The sequence below is a fragment of the Ambystoma mexicanum genome, chromosome 5p (assembly GCF_040938575.1).
Source record: "Ambystoma mexicanum isolate Mex_15411 chromosome 5p, UKY_AmexF1_1, whole genome shotgun sequence".
Lineage (NCBI taxonomy): Eukaryota > Metazoa > Chordata > Amphibia > Caudata > Ambystomatidae > Ambystoma > Ambystoma mexicanum.
In genome coordinates this window covers 1,348,317,189-1,348,330,925 of record NC_090930.1, presented here as the reverse complement: position 1 = coordinate 1,348,330,925, position 13,737 = coordinate 1,348,317,189, and the positions used below count along the sequence as shown (strand labels likewise).

Below are 13,737 nucleotides of genomic sequence, written 5' to 3'. Positions count from 1 at the left end.
TGGCATGCAAACGAGTTAGTGTTAATTGCAGGCATGTGTGCGTTTTGCACGCTGTATTTAAAGAGTAAGGCAAAATGCCCCTCCTAACTTCAGATGATGGAGTTGACGCGTACGCGCACACGGGAGATGCAACACTGAACGCTAATTAAATAGAAAGTAAGTGTGAGGGAAACTCGCTGGGGAACGTGCATTTTTCAAACCTGCTGCATGTAATTATTCTTACAAACTGCAGCGCACACAGCATCAACGTGTTGTTTAAATGATGGTAATTAATGGTGTATGCAGTTTGAATATTTCGGTGTGAGCCACATGCAACGTAACGGTGCATTGTTTTCTTTGCAGCCGTGTATGGAAGGGCAAACAAACGGCTTCACATAGGCGTGGAAGTCAAGCGGTCTACCAGCAGAGGCTGTCCCGACCGTAAAATAAAGTGGATTCAGTCGACTACCACTTTTTGGAGTGAAGTTACCATCTGACATGTAAGTGCCTCGTTTTCTTAAGAATTCCCCATGCCCCACGCTTAACAACACGGATAATATTGATGCACTATGGGTAGGTTGTAAATACAACCATCACAATTTTGAGAGCAAGTGATGAGAGTAATTTTAAGAAAATGTTAAAGAAATGTCACAGCAAATAGGCACATGGACTATATTAGGCCAATGTGGTTTTGACTTCTAACTCCATGCTAAGTGGGATAGGCGAATGGATATTAGCCTCCCACTAAGGTGCCAAACTAAAATTTAAAAACGCCTCTTTTCGTGGTCACCATTAAAATTGTTGATAGAAAAGGGATATTTTTAGAAGAAAACTAGTTTTTAAGAAACCAAGAACAGTGAACGTGGCATTTCAGGTTGTTTTTTCCAGAGTTGCAGTCAGCTGGCCGTGCCGCTGCACTTGATGTCTGATAATATTGGTGGGTCGTCTGATTTAGGAGACTAGCCTATGATTCTGTGGACAGTGCAAACTATTGAAGTTAACACGGTAAGTCAACCATAGGCGGTTGGGCACTCTAATGGTGTGATTATGTGTAATTAAATAACAGCATTACTTATAGCTGTTTTTTATGCTGTCCCCCATAGGGCTAGTGAGGAACATTTCCACACAAAGGTTGAGAAGACCAAGAGAATCTGGTCGTCGAATTTCCCCTGAAGAAGTTCTGTTATTTGTCGTATATTGCCATAAGAACGAAACATGTCGGGTATTGCGGTTGCTTTATTAGTAGCCAATCTTGTGTAAAGTTTAATTAAGCTAATGAGAACCTTTTATTGAAAAGGATTTGTTAAATAAGGGCACAAACCGGCTGGAAGGAGCAGTCCAGAATCTAGGAGCTCTCTGTTTTATGTATTCAACAGGATTCTACATAACTGTGTATGGTGGAGAGAGTGTGGTTTAACATTGGTATGTAAGTTATGCGAGTGGAAAGTAAGCACGTTTGCACTGTGAGAGTGTTTTGCAGTGGGTTTTGAGTTTTAGGTAATTGTTTATATTACATGTTTTTTATTAATTTGAAATGTTTACATAGATTGTTTAATACATTTTTAAGAGAAATGTATCATCTTAATAAAGTCATGTGCTTTAATATGCAAAACATTTTTTTTAGTGTTTCAGTGTATTTTTGAATGACAAACACAGGTATTGCGAGTGTATAGTGTTCCTTTTCTTGCCTTTGGGGCACAGCATAGAGGCAACGGGATTCCTTAGTCTGGAAGTTTACACAAGCCCTTGTTAGGGGGGATGAATCCTGGGGCCATTAAATAATTTTCCCCTCAATCTTTGATTGTATATGTGTGGTCAGAACAACCCCCCCATTCATCAAAACATTTGGAAAATGTTATGTTTGTGGGTCAACTGACCATGTGAAAGGGGAGCCCAGATGTAAGGGTAAACCTTCAAGGGTCCACACTGTTTCCTTAGCCTTCTCCCCAGAGGAGGAAGTACCTATGTCAAGTGGAAACTTTCACCTACTGGCTGATGAACCAATGAGAGTTTCAGCTAGTGTTTCTTTAGTGTCCCTCGGCTTGTGGGAACAACATAATTTAGATGTCTATAATTCCATCCCAGATAATACTAAAGAGTATTATAAAGATAGTGTTCTTGTGAATGGCCAGGAGACTCCTGCCACCAGAGTCACTGGAGCCAGCATAACTGTGGTGGGTGAATCATTTTTCAAGGTGGAGGATGTTGCTAAGGCACCCAAACGCCTCACCAAGTTAGCTGGATACCCTGTGCAAATGCTTCCCCAGTTACCAGCTCTCATCCAGTGTAATGATATGACTGTTAAAATACCTGTTAGTGTGCAGAGTGAAGTGCCTGGGAGAGTTCTGTTGGGTAATGACCTGAAAACTCTTGGAGTTGTGTCAAGCACCCCCAGGCGTCCCATTAAGAGGAGACAAGAGCTCACTAGCCCTGCAAGGGAGAGAACCTTGATAGGCTCTCCAGAGGAGCTGATAGAGGAAACTATCTCTCCCACTCCACAGGAGTTGCTCACTGCTATTTCTAGGAAAATGAGGCAAAGGGGAAACCCAGGACCTCAAGGAAAAAGTCAGACAGCACCCCTGTGCTACCAACAAGGACATCCCCAAGATTGTCCAGGATCACACCTGTGATCCATCCACCTGCTGAGGCAGAGTGTGAGGTGCAATCATGTGTGGTTGAGCCAGTTTCTGAAGAATCTGATCTGGAAGAAGAAACTTTTTTAGTTGGTGATCTGGACCATGTTAACCATCCTGAGCTGCAGTCTTTACTGGCAGAAGGTGGGGAAACAGGGCAGACTTCAGCAGAGGACATAGAGAGTGTCATACTCTTGAAGGTTTTCGACAACAGGCTGCTAACCAACTTGATGGGCAAGAAGCTGGAAAGCACAGGTTAAGCTGGGAAGATGGCCGCTTCTACAGTGAACCCACTGAGTCTATCCCTGGGGACTGCAAAATAATTGTAGTTCCCCTTGCCAACAGACTCCAGTTCCTACAGTTGTCCCATGAGATACCTTTGGCTGGTCACTTGAGTTTCAAAAAGACCAAGGAAAGGCTCTCCTTATACTTCTACTGGCCTAAAATGGGTTCAGATGTTGACAAATTCTGTAGGAGCTGTCAAACTTGCCAAACCTCTGGCAAGAGTGGAGCCAAGAATGTGGCACCCCTGGTTCCTCTCCCAGTGGTGGGAGTTCCTTTTGAGAGGGTGGGCATCGACATTGTTGGTCCCCTTCACCCTCCCACATCTTCAGGGAACAGGTTTATCCTGGTTGTAGTAGACCATGCTACAAGAGACCCAGAAGCTATACCTATGAGAACTGTTACGGCTCAGGCTGTGGCTAAGGCTCTACTTGGTATTTTTTACCAGAGTAGGGTATTCTAAGGAAATGATATCCGACAGGGGATCCAATTTTATGTCCCACTACATGCAAGCCGTGTGGAAAAACTGTGGTGTCACTTACAAGTTCTCTACAGCCTACCATCCACAGACAAATGGACTGGTAGAGAGGTTTAACCGTACTATGAAGAGCATGATATGTTTTTTAGAGGAACCCCTTAAAAGGAAGTGGGACCTTCTACTGCCATGCATTCTATTTGCTTATAGAGAAGTCCCTCAGGAGGGAGTTGGTTACAGTCCCTTTGTACCTCTCTATGGCCATCCAGTCAGAGGTCCATTGGCCCTGATTATGGAGGGATTGGAGAGTGCTCCTTCCTCCAAGCCAGTCAGAGTGACTGACTATGTGATAGGACTCCGGGGTAGAATGTCACACATGATGGCAGAAGCTAGTGATAACTTGAAAGCAGGTCAGGCTCTGGTCAAACATTGGCATGACCAGAAGGCCAACATGGCTGAGTTTACTCAAGACCAGCTTGTGTTAGTTATGGTGCCAACAAGGCAGAGGGCCTTACAGGACAAATGGATAGGACCCTTCAAGGTTGTGGGCAAACCTGGAGAGGTGAACTATTTGGTGGACCTAGGCTGACCTAAGGAGGCTCCCAGAGTCTTTCACACCAACCGTATGAAGGCGTATGTCTCGAGACCAGAAGTGGGAGCTTTGCTTCTAGCTTCAGCTCAAGAGGAGGAGGAGAGTGAACCTCTACCTGACCTCCTGAGAGGCCAACCTTTGGATGAAAAAATAGGAGTCAATCTCTCTTCTCAGCTGACTTCTGAACAACAGGAGTGCAAAGTTATGTTAAATCAGTTTGCACCCCTTTTTTCACTTTCACCAGGTTTGACCCCTTGGGGCCAACATGATATTCTCACTGGTGACTGTCTACCTGTCAAAAGCAGAGGGTACAGAATGTCAGAACATGAGAGATTCCACATCAAAGGAGAGGTCAACAAGATGCATGATCTCGGGGTTATAGAGCCATCTACAAGTCCATGGTCTAGTCCAGTTGTTCTAGTACCAAAAGCAGGATCCAAGGAGTTGAAATTCTGTGTGGACTATAGAGCTCTAAATGCAGTCACTAGGACCGATGCCCATCCTTTGCCAATGACAGATGAACTGGTGGATATACTTGGTTCAACCAAGTACCTCAGTACATTTGATCTGAAATCTGGCAAATAGCCCTGACAGACCATGCCAAGGAGAAAACGGTGTTTTCCATCCCAGCAGGCCTCTACCAGTTTAAGGTTATGCCTTTTGGACTAAAGAATGCACCTGCTACATTCCAGAGGATGGTCAATCAAGTTCTGAATGGGATGGAAGACTTTTGAATGGCATACTTGGATGACACTGCAGTGTTCACTCCTACATGGAAAGAACATATTGATCACTTAGGATATGTTTTGCAGGCTCTTGAACAGGCCCATCTGACCATAAAGGCAAGTAAATGTCAAATTGGTCAGAGCAAAGTGGTCTACCTTGGTCATGAGGTAGGAGGAGGTGAAATAAGGCCATTGCCTAGCAAAGTACAAGCTGTACAAAACTGGGCCACCCCTACTACTCAAACCCAGGTGAGAGCTTTCCTAGGTCTCACTGGGTATTACAGGAATTTCATAGAGAACTATGGGACCATAGCTTCTCCCTTAAATGTGATCTCCTCTCCAAAATTCCCTAAAAATGTTGATGGAATGAGGAGTGCACTCAAGCCTTTGAAAGCCTTAAGAAAGCCCTTTGTCAAGCTCCAGTCCTAAGAGTTCCTGATTATCACCAACCCTTCATTGTGCAGACAGATGCCTCCAATATAGGTGTAGGTGCAGTCCTTAGTCAACTGGATGAGAAAGGTAGGGAGCACCCCATTTGCTTCATCAGTAAGAAACTGAAGGAACCGGAAACAAGGTGGGCAACCATAGAGCGTGAATGTTTTGCCATTGTGTGGTCTCTGAAGAGGTTTAGACCATACTTGTATGGATCTACTTTTGTGATTCAGACAGACCACCAACCTGTGAGATGGTTAATGCAAATGAAACGGGAAAACCCAGAACTTCTGAGATGGTCAATCTGCCTGCAAGGGCTTGATTTCACCATTGAACACAGAGCAGGATGACACCACCAAAATGCTGATGGTCTCTCTAGGATTTTTTTAACCGACGAGAGGTAGAGATTCATCCAGGAGTGGATTAAATCCTCCTGTCCCTTCGTCTGGGTGGGGGGGGCGAGTGTTAGGGAGGATTCTCCAGAATGGCTAATTTCCCTTACCTACTGAGTCCCTCAGCAGCTTTGCTGGGTTTCTGGGATTTATTTTTCTCACCTGGTAAGAGTGTGAGCCTTTTTTCCCCACTCTTACATGTGTTTTGCTGTGTGTTTTACATGTTTGTGTTCATAGACTGTGGAACCTCACCAACTCCACAGGCATCATCTTTTTACTGTGTGTTACACAGCACCTTCAGTGCAGTGACACAGGGTTGTCTTTTACACTTCCCAACTCAGACTCCATTTTCTGGGACTGACTACTATCTCCCAGAACATATAAAGTTACCATTAACTTTATTAGCCTCTGTAAAACCACAGACTCAGTACAAACTATCTTACATGGAGAACTGGAAAGGGTTAATACTTATCCCTTTTTGTCTGTTTCTCTCGGAGCATTGCTTTGCTCCCTTTTCATCAAGACTTGGCTGGTGGCAGTGGTAACTACCCTATTTTTCTTACTGCAGTTATCTTAAATAACCTTGGTATTGTTTTAGGCTATCTTGGTAGCCTCGAAATTAAACCAGCTATATATGTTTTATTACGGTTTGAGCTGGGTTTATTCCCCATTTCTGTCTTTCTCGTGTTTTACTCCGCGCATCAAACCAGGTTTGATTCCTTTGTTCACCGTCTTTTCGCGGGTTTCTACGCAGAAGCCCTCCTTAGGTGCCTGTATGTCTGGTGGGGACAGGATGTGAGGGAGGAGTTTAGGGCTCCCTGCACAGGGTCTCCTTGGAGACCAATGTCGCACTCTGAAATGATTGGCTGTGGTGACTGTCCCCGCTGGACAGCCACCCTGCTGTGTGATTGACAGCCAGGCTGTGTGAATGGGGGAAAACTGCATAAAAAGTAGGTCTCTGGGTCTGGAAAGGCAGAGTCGCCACTGGAACGAAAGAACCGACGAGCATCTGACGGAAGAGAACCCCTACCACGACTGAACCGCCCGGTGAAGCCCTGCTGCAGGTCCGAATCCTCGAACTCCAACGACAGAGAAGATCCTCCAGGAATCGTCTTCCCCTGAGCTGGTGGGACCAACCAGTTCACCCAAACTGCAAGCCAGGACTCCCTCCTCTGGTTGAGTTCGCTGTACAGAGCTACAGTGGGCCAAATAGCCAGGAAGGTCGGACCCTGCTTGGGTTTTAAGGAGCGCACCTTTTATTTGTTACTTTGCTCTGCTGCTGGTTTCTTCCCTGGGTAGCGCAGGACCCTCCAGTCTTCCTACTTCATGTCAGTCCGACAGTCACTTCAGGATTCGTGAGCCTGCAGGAACTATCAGGAACGTCCGCCTCCGCAACAGATTCTTCTTCTTTGAAAGGTACTGTTCAAATCCGGTTGTTCGTTTCGTTCAGCCGCGATGAAAGTGTGTGAAATCTTTCTCCAATCCGAGGGCTTGTCCTTCTCTACTCTTTAACCTAACTTTTCTGCTGACCAACTTCATCCGGTACTCTTGGCAAAGGCTTAACCGCGAACTACCCTGAACTGTGTGATCTTGAGCAAAAGACTTTTGTCCTATTGACTTTGGCCCTAAGCCTTTTTGATTTGATTCCATCACTGTATTGCCTCTTTCTAGATTGCCCTGCTTCCTTACCTGTTGGGGCTGTTCAATTTCTGCCTAACTTTGTCTTTCCCTCCGTTTTAAATTTCTGGATTGCCATTTTGCTCCCACTTAATTTTGTGAGCTTAACTTGTCTGGAACCTATTGGGAGTGGCGTGGTGTATTAAGAGTGTGATTTTTAAACTGCTTTACTTTAGTGAAATGTTATACAACTGATGTGTAAATAAATGTGTATAAAACATTTGATGCTCTTTTGTCCCACCTTGCAAGATGTTTGGGGGAGGAATTAAATAAATGTTCCACATACACTGCAGATGAATTGTGGAGTGCCATGCACCTAGGAGAAAGGAACAAATTAACTTTTGCAGTAACAGCATTTTTAGAGGAGATAACAAGACACTTGGAAACAAAAGGGGTGGAGAGAATGCAAGCCTAATATGAATATAATCTGGTAAAAAGACTAGAATAACAAACTGTGCATTTTCTTGGGGAAAGTTTATGTATACATGGAAAGGTATGATAATATTCTTGCTAAAGATGCTGTTTTTGCCCTTGCTTTTGATTGTGTTTGTTTTTAAAAGTTTGTAATAAACTAAAAAAAAAATGTATATTCTTTTACTTCGAAACCTTGAGTCAGTGTTTGTTTGAATCATAGTAATTGCTGTCCTTTGTGTAACTATTGATACTGTTCACTTGCTCTTGAGATAAGTCTGGCTGCTCAGCCATTGCTACCACTTTTACTGTGTAGTACAGGCTTGTACCAAAGGTGAATTTGTACTGTCACTTGTAGTCTTAATTGTGTGTGGTGTTCCCAAAGGGTACTGCATATAATTCTGCCTAACAGATATAGCTGGAGACCAGGTGGAGTACCAGCTCGTGATACCCCGCTCTCAGATCGAGCTTGGAGAACACATCGGCTCCTTGTAACTCCCCCACCACATCGTCTAACATCGGGGTCAGGCATCTCTCTCTCCTGATGGCCTGGTTGGGGAACCTCATGTCCACACAGATTTGCACCGACCCTGGCTGTTTCGGTTTCTGCGCCACCACTATGGGAGACACCAACGGGATCGGCCCTTTCACTTTTTGATAATGTCCAGATTCATCAGGTTTTTGATCCACCCGTCCCCTTAGATTTTTAATGTGATTTTTTAACTCTGTTTATTTTGGTTATGGAGCCTGACAAACTCCATAGGCATCATCTTTTACATTGTGTCACCCAGCATCTTCAGTGCAGTGGCACAGGGAAGTCTTCCAGATTTCCCAAAGGTTTAAATACCTTCTCTGGGATAAACTACTCTTTCCCAGAGCAGTAAAGTGAAATTGACTTTACTTACATTTGTAACTTTCTAGACCCAGCACACACTATCTTACAATAGGGTGCTGGAGGGGTTACTTAGTATCCCCTTTGTCTAGTTTCCCATGTAACATTTTTATGTTACCCTTTCCTCGATGAATGGCGGAAGGCAGTGGTTTACTTTTAACTACTGTGGTGTGCATTTATCGCGGGCTGCGCTCGCAGCTGCAGTAAAGCACCCAATGGTGCCATTTTTGTCAAAATGGAGCCGGTCTCCTTTTTTTGCCATTTCTCTGTGGAAAGGTCCTTCTTGAGATTTACTCTGCGTGCCATGTTTAAATGTTCTTAAGCAATGGTGGAGCATTGCGGCTACGGTCATCGAGGTCATGGCGATCCTCTGAACCCCGGTCGACGGTGATGGACGTCGTCAGCCTCGATGTCCTGGTGCTCTACTTCAATGTTTCTCGGAAGAACCCATCTCCGGTCGACAGCTGTTTGGGACTGACTTCCAGGGTGCCTTGATGAAGGCCACAACAGGAATGGTGTGCCGCCAATGACCTCTGCCTTAATGACAGTAAGACTGAGATTCTACTCATCGGCACACCCACTCCCTCCTTCCCTGCAGCTCTCTGGCCGGCCTCTCTTGGCCCTCTTCCTGCTCCTACCTGCAAGGCTAAAAACCTCAGGGTCATCTTCGACTCCTCACTCTCCTTCTCTCCTCACATATCTGACATCTCTAAGAAGTCACACTACCAGCTGCACCTCCTCTGAGGTATTATTCCTTTCCTCTCCTTCCCCCAGAAGCTCACTGTCTCCAGAGCCCTGGTTCTCTCGAAGCTGGACTACTGTAACAGCCTCTATCTAAATCTGCCTGCCTCTACTCTCCGCCCTCTGCAACTCATCCAGAACAGGACTGCGAGACTTGTCCTTGGCCTCAAGCCTAGGGACCGTATCTCTCCAGGACTTAAATCTCTACACTGGCTCCCAGTGGCTGCAAGGATTAAGTTCAAAACACTCTGATTTGTCCACAAGGCCTTCTGGGGCCTGGGGCCAAAATACCTTCAACTCTCTCTTCCTAAATTTCTTCCTTCTCGAGCTCTTCGCTTATCTGCCTCAAACTCCCTCAGGGTGAGCCGCTTCTACAAGCAACGAGTTGGGGGTAGATCTCTCTCTCCGCGGCAGGGGCCTCCCTCTGGAACAGCCTTCCTGCCTCCCTGAAACTTGAGAAGAACCATCTTCGGTACCAGAAGCACCTCAAAACCTTCCTTCCTCTTTGCTTCTGCTTTATCTTCCCCTCTCCCCTGCTAAATTCCTGACTGAAACTGCACTGAATCTGCAACTATGCCACTCTCACCGATCTCGGTCCTTGCCCCAGCCACTCTCCCCTTGCACTGCCTCCCTGGCAACCCCTGCAATGCGGGACTGTCCCTGTATCCCTACAGCCCCCCTTCCCAGCACTTGTCTGCACTTACCTTGCACTTGCCACCAGCTGGCCCTTATTATTTATCTTGTTATTCTACTACCCCTGTACTGCACTTTCCCATCTCCCTTTCCCCTTGTGTTTTTTCCCTTCGCCTCTACCCATGCACTTGCGTGATCTGAATGACACCTGGCCTAGTAGGATTGTTGTCTGTCTTCATTTTGTTCCCCCCTCCTACCTCGTCGCGCCTTGAAACACTTGTGTATAGGCGCGTTACAAATGCCATATCCTATCATATCATATCAAGATCAGCTTCTGCACGATTTTCCCTCGTAGCTTGGGGAGAGGTATCCTAAACAGGTCCTCTCTTGGATCCGTCCTTGACAGACACGGCAGCTTTCGGATTCCGTCGACGGTGAGCAGCAGCAAACCTTCTTCAGCTGGGCTTCAAGGATAAACGGCTTCAAGTTTCATCTTCAGCTTCTGAACAATTTTGGTAAGTGAGAGGTACACATCTGTCCCTCATTCACACTGCAGAGTCAAGCTCAGTCAGTCAATCAGTCAGAAGGGCATTCATGCAGGCAGGCAGCCAATCAGGCTTACAGTGAATTCAGGACATTCACTTCCACCCAGACACCCATATCCAGGAATATGGATTGGGGCAAGCACCCAGCCTTTCAGCCCGCCACACTGCATTCATGTCCGTTTCCGGCAGAGCTGTCTCATTCTATGTGTCACACACATATACCAGACACCCATAATATGGAATACATATTGGTCACACACTCCATTCACCCTCGTCCCACCCCAAGGGTGTACCCACAACATACAGTCACTGGGAAGGCTCCAGACAGTCTGGCCTGGACTTCCCCACAGTACCATATATGGTTCTTCCACCCAACAGCCAGTCAGTGGAAGGGACAAAGTCAGGGCTTCCCAGGACTTTGGGAAAACAAGCTAACAGGTATTAGAAACCAAGAGGCCACAAGGGCCATCTTGTCTCCAATCAGGAATCCACTGATTCCTATGGCAGGGCCTGAGTATCCCAAAATGGAGGATACTCAGAGCACCTGTCAAATTCAGCATGGAGCTGCCACTAGCCAATACCCTGTTCTGTGGGCCACACACATGTGCACAAAACATACACTAGCGGTACAGGGTTGTACCCCCAACCATGGGTGCCATAAGAGTATCCTAAGGGTCTCTGTTCACCAAAACCAAAAAGAGGAAGAGCTGCACTGCCAGGAGTCTCACATTGACTCCTGTGCAGAAAACAACACAGACCACACATGATAAGGGAGTACAGGACAAGGGCATGGAGGCCCTGTCCCTCCAATGCATTTCCAGCATCACGCAAATCTTTTCTGCTCAGTAGTCTGAGAGGCTCGTATATGGTTGCGAGGTTCGGAATGAAGCATCCACGGTATGTGACCATCCAGAGGTATCTCCGGTTTTCCGATGCATTCCCCGGTGGCCTTGCCTCCTGAATGTCCTGTACCTTGCGCCGGTCCGGCGATATGCTACCTTCATGAAAGATGAATCCAAAGAACTTGATGCGTTTTCACAGGAATTCACACTTTTCCCTATGAAGGGTGAGCCCGAGCTGCTGAATTCTCTCAAGCGTCTTTTCTAATCTTTCCATGTGCTCTGCTTCCGATGCAGCGAATACCAGTATATCGTCACTTACATTAATAACTTTGTCCAGTCCTGCCAGGGCCCCGCCGATCACATTCTGAAACACCTCTGCTGCCAAGGATACCCCGAAGCTGAGGCGCTTGTGCTGGTATAGGCCTCTGTGCATTGTAAATGTTGTGATATATAGCGGGAGTCCGGGTGGAGTACAAGCTGGTGATGCCCCGCTCTCAGATTGAGCTTGGAAAACACATGGGCTCCTTTTAACTCCCCCACCCCATCGTCTAACGTTGGGTTCAGGCGTCTCTCTCCCCTGATGGCCTGGTTGGAGAGCCTCATATCCACACAGATTCGCACCGACCCTGGCTGTTTCGGTTTCTGCACCACCACTATGGGAGGCACCAACGAGATCGGCCCTTCCACTTTTCGATAATGTCCAGATTCATCAGGTTTTTAAGTTCCTGATCCACATTTCCCCTTAGGTGAAATGGTATCTGACGGTGCTGAGTGCCACTGGGCGGACCGACTCGTCGATGTGTAACTTAATGGGTTCTCCCGTCATCTTCCCCACAAACACGTTCTTGAATTTCTCCATGATAAATGTCCTCCACATATGATATTATATGATATGATATGGCATTTATAACACGTCTATACACGAGTGTTTCAAGGCACATTTCATCCTAAATGCACAGCTCAGCAGCGTATCCTTACTGATGTCTGTGACAAAGAATTTCACCTTGATGTAATGTCTGTCATGTTCCACCTTGGTTATAAAAACGCCATTCAACGAATGGGTTGCGTGCCCCGAATGTGAAGAACTTGTCTTTCGCAGCTGCTAGCAGTGGCGGGCCCAGCAGAGCCTCTTAATGCTATAATGCCTTCACGCACACTGATGCCCCGGTATCCACCACGACCAGTGTCTTTGCCACTCCTATTCCCACCATGCACTTTGGTTGTCTTCTCTTCTTCGTCTTCAATGAGCCGATGCTAGAGATGAAGAATTCCTCCTCCACTTCTTCTTCCTCTTCCGCTATGCCACACTGCTCAAAGCCACCCCTTCTTCCACCATTGCCATGTTTTATTTTCGTCTCGAGACATTGATTTTCATCCTGCGCGGGCCTCTCTGGATCGCCACGGGAGTGGGGGCCTTGCGCATTCTGGCGAAGTGTCCAGTAACTCCAGCGGTGCGCACACCCTACCCTTTGCAGGTTTGGGATTTTCCCCTCTATCTCTTCTGGGAACCCACCTTGGCTTTGCCAATGTCACTCCTTGTTGCTGACCCACTGCACGCACCTCCTCCAGCTTCAGTGAGAAGATTGCCACATCCATCTTTGAAGCCCTTACATCCGACACCTCATATGACTTGCCCATCTCCAGGATGTGGGCAAGCATGAGCCCAGACTCCCTCAGTACTTGTGCTGTAGTTTACCAGAGACGCAACTCTGTATGAGCTGATTGCGGGCCATCACATCTTCATTCTGCCAAGCACATGTCGCTGCATGATGTCTGATACGCCCATAAAACTTGTCAAGGGATTCATCCTCCTGCTTGGCGGCACACATGACGAACCGCTCCTAGTCTTGGTTCACCAGCGGCATGAAATGTTCTCTCAGACAGTCTTTTGCTGCTTGGTACAAGTTTTCCACTAGTGTTAGTGTTTTAAAAATGTTGTGTACCTCTGATCCAGCCTAGTATATGAGCATGGACACTTTCGCATCCACATCCGTCTCCCCTGTGGCTCTAAAATACATATCTAACCTCTCGATCCCATTTGGGCCCCAAGCTTGATGGTGTGTCTGTCGTGTCGAACTCCAGCGTAGGAGCCAGAGAGCCATGCTGGCGGGGTCCCTCTCTTTTCCGAATGGCACCTCCTGCAGTCCCCTGATAGTCCTCCTGTTAATCCTCTTGGTTCTCAATCATGGCTGCCGGCTTCCTGTGAGTCCACGTGTGTCAGAGCGCACAGGCGCCTCCGTAAACTTGGAGGCCGCAACTCCCATGTGATAGAGCACACAAGCACCTCTGGGCAGGCAGAGGTCGCAACTCAGAGTGTAACCCAGCTCCGATTGGGGGGGTAGGAATTCTTTCTTCTGTACTCCAAAACACCTCCTGACCCCTTGAGCTCCTTCCTGTGTTCTGAATACTGTTCTCTTGTTGGCCACCCTCCAGGTCTTCACACACACTTTGTACACTTCTTCTCTGTGTCCCTCTTTCTTTCCTAT

General features: G+C 46.8%; 1 protein-coding gene across 1 annotated transcript in view; it reads left to right on the top strand.

The window, feature by feature from the left end:
- The first annotated feature begins 353 nt into the window (after positions 1–353).
- LOC138481557 (zinc finger protein 660-like) overlaps positions 354–13,737 on the top strand; it is a 1,126,844-nt gene continuing 1,113,460 nt past the window's right edge. The window contains exon 1 of the mRNA XM_069613740.1: positions 354–479. The gene's annotated coding sequence lies outside the window, so the exon portion shown is untranslated. The remainder of the gene's footprint in view (positions 480–13,737) is intronic.